Source organism: Otolemur garnettii, unplaced genomic scaffold (genome assembly GCF_000181295.1).
Source record: "Otolemur garnettii isolate 467f Iridium unplaced genomic scaffold, OtoGar3 scaffold00071, whole genome shotgun sequence".
Classification (NCBI taxonomy): Eukaryota; Metazoa; Chordata; class Mammalia; order Primates; family Galagidae; genus Otolemur; species Otolemur garnettii.
In genome coordinates this window covers 1,590,553-1,597,976 of record NW_003852466.1, presented here as the reverse complement: position 1 = coordinate 1,597,976, position 7,424 = coordinate 1,590,553, and the positions used below count along the sequence as shown (strand labels likewise).

The following is a 7,424-nucleotide window of genomic DNA, read 5'->3' as shown; positions in this document are numbered from 1 at the left end:
GACGCGGTTGTGGATGCTGTCCCCCTTGGGTAGGGTGTGAGACGTCCGTCCTACCTCTGGCTCTGGCCGAGTGACTGGGTCTTTGAATAGGGTCTGGAAGAGTCTCAGGTTCCAGAGTAGAGCCGAGTGACTGGATCTTTGAATAGGGTCTGGAAGAGCCTCGGGCTCCAGTTCTGTTTCAGGTTTCTTGTTGATATCCTGTGTTTATTGTTTCCTGTGTCCTGACTGTCTGTTTCAAGTGGTTTCTTTAGATTGTGTTTTCGACTGTTGTGTAAACTGTAAATTTAGGGCCTTTCTCAAGGTCCTGCTAAATGACTGGGCTCACCCTCAGTATTGGTGCCTGGAGTCTTCTGTCTGCGTCAGTTTCCTGCTAAGAAAACCATGCAGCCAGATTCCTTGGGTCAGGTTCTATCTGCACCACAGATCACCCCAATGGGGAACTCCTGCTAGTCTGGCCATGCGGTCCTCAGAGTGCTCCTGGGACAAATTCTCCCAGAGGAACGTCTGGTTGAGACTCAGCTGGCGAGGTCCCTAGGGCGGGTCACTGGGGAGGCTGAGCACCAGAGAGAAACCGGTAACAAGTAAAGTAAGATCCCTTTTAAAGCCCACTACAACTACAATTTTAGTAAAAGAGGAATTTGATCACCTCCTGGGCGTTAGATCGCCAGCAGACCTGTTGACAGGTATGTAAGACCAGATCTGCCAGATTGCCAGCTGATCTATGAAAGATGTGTGAGAGTGTGTGGATGTGGTGTGATTGAGAGAACTCCGAGGGTGGAGTTAGATCTCCCCTCATAGGAAATGCGTTGAAATTGTGTGCGTGTGAGTGCTTGGAGAATGACTGAAATAGGTAACACTAAGTGGGAGTGAAACAAATGTATGAGTGTGCCCTTCTTCCCTGTTCCAACTTTGCCCCTGACTATCCTGAGGGAAACTGGAAGTTCCAGGTTTTCCACTTTCTATCTTTGGGTGGCCTTGTGGCCATGTCATCTTGGAGGAAAATGAAAGTTTTTAGTCTCAGAAATTTAAGAATTGAGACTGTGGGCCACAGATCGGTAATAAAATGGCATTTTGTTAAACTAAGGGACATGCAAATAGAGTGGAGAGTGCCAGAACTATAGGCAGAGGAGCCATGCCTTGAAAAGTATTGTGGTCTGGGCGGTCTAGTGAGCTCTAGATAACCCTTGAAAATCTGGAGGATAGAGTGTAAATCTCATAAGGAACAGTGCTGTATCCATATCAGCAACAGATCTCCTGGGTGGCTAGCCTCCGAAAGGGGGGAGGAGGCCCAGGTCAGAGATTTCTTGCATGAGTCCCTTGTCTAAGAATAAATAATTGGCCCTGAGAGATATTCTGACCAGAACTTAAAAGATAAAATTATATACCTTTACAAACTGAATGGATGTTCTAGCAAATGGATAAATGCAGGTCCTCATCTTAGACAAGATTATTAGGTTCTTTTACTGCAGTTTTTGTCTGAGGGGAGGATTAGGGTGTGTGCTCCTTAGTCTGGGTGGAGCCAGCCAAAAGGTTTCAGGCTGCTTTATTCATGACCTGGCTGAGGCTCAGAGTGTTTGTACCCGGAGATGCGAGTCTGATATCTGAGCCTGAAAAATGGGGGTTCCCTGTCCAGCCCTGAGTGGGAAAATCCTATATCAATGTTACAACTCACAGAATGTCTCTCATTTGTAAAATGTAATCATTTGGTTGTTTAAATTGTTAGAGAAACTGAGTCTTTGTCAAAGAATAAGATTCTTGCTTTTTAAAAACTTCTAATTACTTCATAGTGAACTGAGATTATGTTTTGTGGAGAGCTTTTGAGAATAAGAAAAATTAGACAGAAAGAAGAATGACATGATATAAAGAAAGAATCTTGTGTGATAAATTTGTCCTGAAACAGAATGGTTGTATAAGAAAGGGTAAAAGGCAGGACAAAAGTTAAAGAAGGTTTAGAATGTTTGGAGATTGTTTGTGCAGGTTAAGTGAAGCTCAGAAGAAAAAAGAATTTGTGAAAGAATTTACACGTGATCCAGTTGACTATGTATTTCCTCTAAAATCTTTCAGCATATAATCTTATTTGAACCAATGTTTTAGGCCTTTTGATATTTGACAAACCTTCCAAAATCAAAAGTCTAAATTTGGGTGTGGCGCCCATAGTGCAGTGGTTACAGTGCTGGCCACATGCACCAAGGTTGGCAGGATTGAACTTGGTCCAGAAAACAAAAAGTACAACTCTAAATTTAGTCCTTTTAAAATATTAAGACCACTAAAAAGGCATAGAAAAACAAATTGAACTCATTTAATTTATTAAAAATGTATAGAAAACATTGTCAAATATGAAATGGTGATTAATTTTGTATGAGTTATGGTTATATATATGTGTTCCAACATTGTAAAATATTGGTCTGTTCTAACATACATTGTCAGTATTAATTTTAATTCATCTAAAAAAGAAAAAGAAAAAGAAATATTAAGAAAGACTGACGAATTCTCTCGAATTCAAATTCCTGATGTCTTTAGAAATTGAGTACCTTTGGGCTAAAAGCATAGTTCTAAAACTTTTATTAGAAAAGTTAACATGTCTATGAGTGTTACTAACCAAACTTCAAACAGAACAGAAATCAGTTATATGAAACTAGGCTAGTTTGTTATGGCTTTTTGTTTAAAATATTGTTGGTTCTTTCTGTGTTCTGTTTTCCAGAAGTCAAGAAAATAATTCTCTGTCTTTTGAGCTATTTGTACCTTTTCAAACAATGTATGTACTTATGAGCAGAGTTTAAAACATGTATTTTTCTCTCTCCTTGATTTCTCCGGAATTTAAAAGTCATTAATAAGTATTATTAGTTTCTGACAATACAGTTATTTGCATAAGTTCAATAAGAATCTGTTTTGTTCTATAGGACATGATAGAGGCACTGGTATTCTACCAAGGCTTTGGCTGGAATAGCATTTCCAGAGGTGTCCAGACTGCATTAAGGAATTAAGGTTGACTTTATAAGGCCAATAAAGAAAGCCCTTTGGAAAACTGGCCAGATACCCATCAGTAACCTTTCCTGATCTGTGGTAAGTAACGAAGGTCGCTTGCTATCGGGTCTGAGAAATCGAAAGGTGCTTGGGGAACCTCAAAAGAAGAGGAATGTACCCAACGCATACAGGTATCTTATGGCACAGATGAAACCTGGGCTCATAAAAGGCTCTTAAGAAAGTCCGGTCTGAAAAATTCCTTATAAAAGGTTCCAGCAAAGCCAAAGTGTCTAGATGATTAATAATTCTTACTGCACTTTATGCAAATAATCAGTATACTAAGATCCAGGTTATTTTGGCAACTAAGTTGACTCTACTGACTCTAATTAAGAGAGAAATTAGAGAGAGAGAAAAATAATTCAAAAGAAAAAGAAAAAGGAAAAGGCTGTGGCCCACCTGTATTAGATCCCAGCCTTATCTGTACTGCCTACTCATAAAATGAGTCATAACTGTTTTGGTAAATTGAACTGTAAAATGGGACTAAAAGACTGGCCAAAAAGTGTGAATGTGCGTCTCGGAAGGGAGACCTGGAATAGAAATGGGGAACAAGCAAGGGAGCCCACCTCATTAGCTACTATGTTGGAACACTTTAAAAAGAAATTTGTAAGTGACTATGACACCAGGAAAGCTGAGGAGTCTTTGTGAGTAGGAGTGGCCCCTCTTTAGAAATGGATGGCCATCAGAGAGAAAACCCTTAGCCAATTAGCTACGGGTTATTAGACAGGGGGAGAGGGGAATTAGGGCTGTCAGGGCTCGTCTCCCCTCCATGAGCCCCGGGTAATTCTCAAAGAGGAGGGGACTCCCATATATTCTATCCCAGTCTTTCAGTGTGCGCCAGGACCTGACAGACCAACCCCTCCCAGATGCCGAGGACACCTGGTTCACAGACAGGAGCAGCTTTGTAAGGGAAGGTTGCAGAAAACTCAACAGCAGGACTGGCGGAGGCTCATTAACCTGTATTCATCTGGGTCGGGACCTGACCCACATGCCTACCGACCTGAAGACTGGGTGTATGTCAAGCGTCACCAGCGGGAGTCGCTAGAGCCACGGTGGAAGGGCCCGTACACCGTTATCCTGACCACCCTGACAGCCATCAAAGTGGACGGCATCGCCTCCTGGATCCATTACACCCACGTCCAGCTGGCAGACCCGTTCACTGACGATAAGGACTACATACCTGAGTGGAAACTATTAAAGGACCCTGACAACCCCCTGAAACTCAAACTTCCTAAGACTCAACCCCCAAAATGAGCCCCTCTCCACTAATAGTACTATTACATCATCCCCGAATTTAGGCCAACCCTTAATCTTACTGATTCTCCCACCACCCAGTTTGCCCACCTCTGTAACAGCTCCTACTTTTGGAATCAATCACAATATTTCCAGCCCCCAAGAAATTTTTGGTGGGCTTGCACCACTGGCTTAACCCCCTGTTTACATAGCACAGTACTAAATTTAACCAAAGACTTCTGCATGGCAGTGCAACTGTTTCCCCACTTAGTCCTCTGTTCCCAGAATGCCCCTGTGCATACTGTAGAATATAGAGCTCAGGATTGAGCATCAATCACAAGAGAAAGGGGGGGAATGAGAGGGCCCGACTAGCTCCATTTTGTGGTTTACTGCACAAGCCCCATTCCTAGTTGTTTACTACACAAGCCCCACTGTTTACTACACAAACTCCATTCCTAGCCCCTCCACCCCAACCCCTGCCAGTAAAACCTGCAAAGCCACTCCCAGCTGCCTTCCCCCACCCCTCGCCTGTACCAATCCAAATCCTCCTTTACTAATGAAATCAGCAACCACCAATCAAAAGTGTACTCATACCTTCCTCCCCTTCTTGCTTTCTGTACCCCATAAAAACTTGCTCCACCCCGGGTTCGAGGCTCGTCCTAGACCTGCATGCCAGGAAAGTCCAGACCAGTTTAAATAAAACCTCACCTCATGCCTTTTACATCCGAGTGTGTCTCGGGTTCGTCTGTTGGGGCTACTTGGGAGAATAATTTTCGGGCACAACAATCCCTTTACTGTTTCTTGGAATTCCTGGAGGGAGAGGGTCTCAAGAGGGTCCCTGGAAGGGGGACATCTGCATATACTTCAGGTTATTGCTTTTGGCTCCATGACTCTTACTTCCCTGGCTAGGGAGTTAGCTTCTTGGGACTTCAGCTGTTTTGTTTCTGAGAGACCAAATCTAATGTAACCAGTAAGGTGGGCCTGCCAAGTATGGCTCTGTTCCTATGACTCAAAAGAGTTTGTTATACAAATTCAGGTATGTTTGTGTGTGTGCACGTGAGTGTGTAGGGGGTGGGATATCATCTGTACAGATCGGAAATAAACTGAATAAACTTAAAAAAAAAGATAAAAATAATTGTCACAGAAAAATAGGGCAACAGTTGCGAGGGGGCAATGCGGGGGGAATGTTTCTGAGCCTGTGGTGGGGAGGTACAGCGAGGGGATAGCAGCACCAGTTTAGCAGCTGTGTAAGGGGGAGGCTGGGCGAGAACTACCCCAAAAGGGGCACAAGTTCTCTCGCCTTCTTTGCACTGCAGGCGTTGGGAACAAAGCCATGGTGAGCAGAGGTACACATCCCGCCCTTGGGCACAAAGAACCCTGGCGGCAGAGACCAGGGAACACAGCCTCGGGGCAGCGCACCCTGGGGCCAGCAGGCGGCGCGCTCTGCTCTACAGTCCCGGATCCCGCAGCCGCAAGAATGACCTCCACGCCCCACCCACATCACCCCGTGCTAGCCCACCGCCCCGTTACCATGGGGACGGGATCACCTGACCCATAGCGCGCGCCTGCGCGGGCGGAAGGCGGGGGCGGTGCCATGACGTGCCTGGCGGGCGGTCCTAGAGAGTGCGCTGTTCTGCTTCACTCCGGCCTCAGGACTCTCCGCCAGTGACCCGAGGAGACAGCTGCGAGCGGGTGCCTTTATCTAGGTGAGTGGCCCCGGGGAAGGTCAGACGCCTGTGCTGGGCCTGGGTGCGTGTCAGGGGTGCTGGGTCTTTGGGCTACTTAATGGAGAGCGCCCCGGTCCACAGCAGTTTTCGGAGGCGGCGGCGACGGCGACGCCTTCTCTGGGGGCGGCGCGCCCCTCGCTGCGCCCTGCTGGGCCCGGGCGGAAGTTTGCGGGGCCGCGCGCGCCGTCCGCTCCTGACCGGGCGGGTCCCGTCGGGACTGGGGTCCGGGGGGCGCGCAGAGCACCGAGGCCGGGCCGAGCTGCAGCGGCAGCCTCCTCGGGGGCTCTGGACTCGTCGGCGACCCGGTCTCTGTTGTATCCTTGTTCTCTAGGATACGATCTCGAGATGGTTAGAGAATGGCTGGTCACGGTTCCTCCCCGTGGTCCGCATTTCCTGAGCTGTTAATCACCTTCCTTGCTGTCTTCAGCGCGTCCAAGGGTTGGAAAGGGGAAGGAAGTGTTTGTTTAATGGGCGAAGCCTGGACCCTGCTGAAAAGAGGTGGGGGAGGTTGTGTGCTCTGTGCTTATTCTGGAGAAGTCGGAGCTCAGGGCGAATGTTTCCAGTAGGGTGTGTTCAGAAGGAAGTAGCCCTGGAGACCTGGTGACTCAGAGCTTTCATTTCAGGATTTCCGTGTATTAATGCGAAAGTGAAGGCATATGGATGTGGAAAGTTTTCGCTTTTACCAAAATAGGATTGTTGATTCATCGATTCATAGAATCTTATAATGTGCCCGTTTTTGAAGAGTTTCTAGGATTATCTGATCTATTACCCATGCACACCTTTGCTGTTTTTTTTTTTTTTTTTTGCATTACGTACATTTCTTAGAAAGCATGCTCGATTTGCTAAATTCTTGAAAAGGAATAGTTATGTTGAAAAACTGCTGCGTTTTAATATGCTGCAGCATACGTACATTTCTTAGATGGAGTTGCAGGCCTTGCAAATTAGATTGATTTTTGAATATGTATGTGATAATTAAAACTCAGTATTTGCCCAGTCTTTTCATTTTCTTATTTGAGGTTAAGGGAGAACACTAAAAATATGGATTTTTTTTTCATTTCTTTGTTACCAGCTTAGTTCTTTTTTTTTTTTGTTTTTTTGGCCCGGGGTTGGGTTTGAACCCATCATCTCCAGTACGTGGGGCTGGCGCGCTACTCCTTTGAGCCACGGGCGCCGCCCTACCAGCTTAGTTCTATAAACTTTCGTGCATTAAGTCCTACATAAGTATTTTGGATCCCGTGGTTCGTGGGAATAAAAATAATGGAAGTAGACGGCTCGGCGCCTGTGGCTCAAGTGGCTAAGGCGCCAGCCACATACACAAAGGTGGTGGGTTCGAATCCAGCCCCGGCCCGCCAAACAACAATGACGGCTGCAACCAAAAATTAGCTGGGCGTTGTGGCGGGCGCCTGTGGTCCCAGCTACTTGGGAGGCGGAGGCAGGAGACTT

General features: G+C 46.2%; 1 protein-coding gene across 2 annotated transcripts in view; it reads left to right on the top strand.

Moving 5' to 3' along the window:
- Positions 1-5,861: 5,861 nt before the first annotated feature.
- SDCBP (syndecan binding protein) overlaps positions 5,862-7,424 on the top strand; it is a 26,856-nt gene continuing 25,293 nt past the window's right edge. The window contains exon 1 of one of the 2 annotated variants that reach the window (XM_012807570.2): positions 5,862-5,960. The gene's annotated coding sequence lies outside the window, so the exon portion shown is untranslated. Of the gene's footprint in view, positions 5,961-6,458; positions 6,480-7,424 lie in introns of those variants that run through there. The other variant, XM_023515404.1, reaches the window with a different exon arrangement.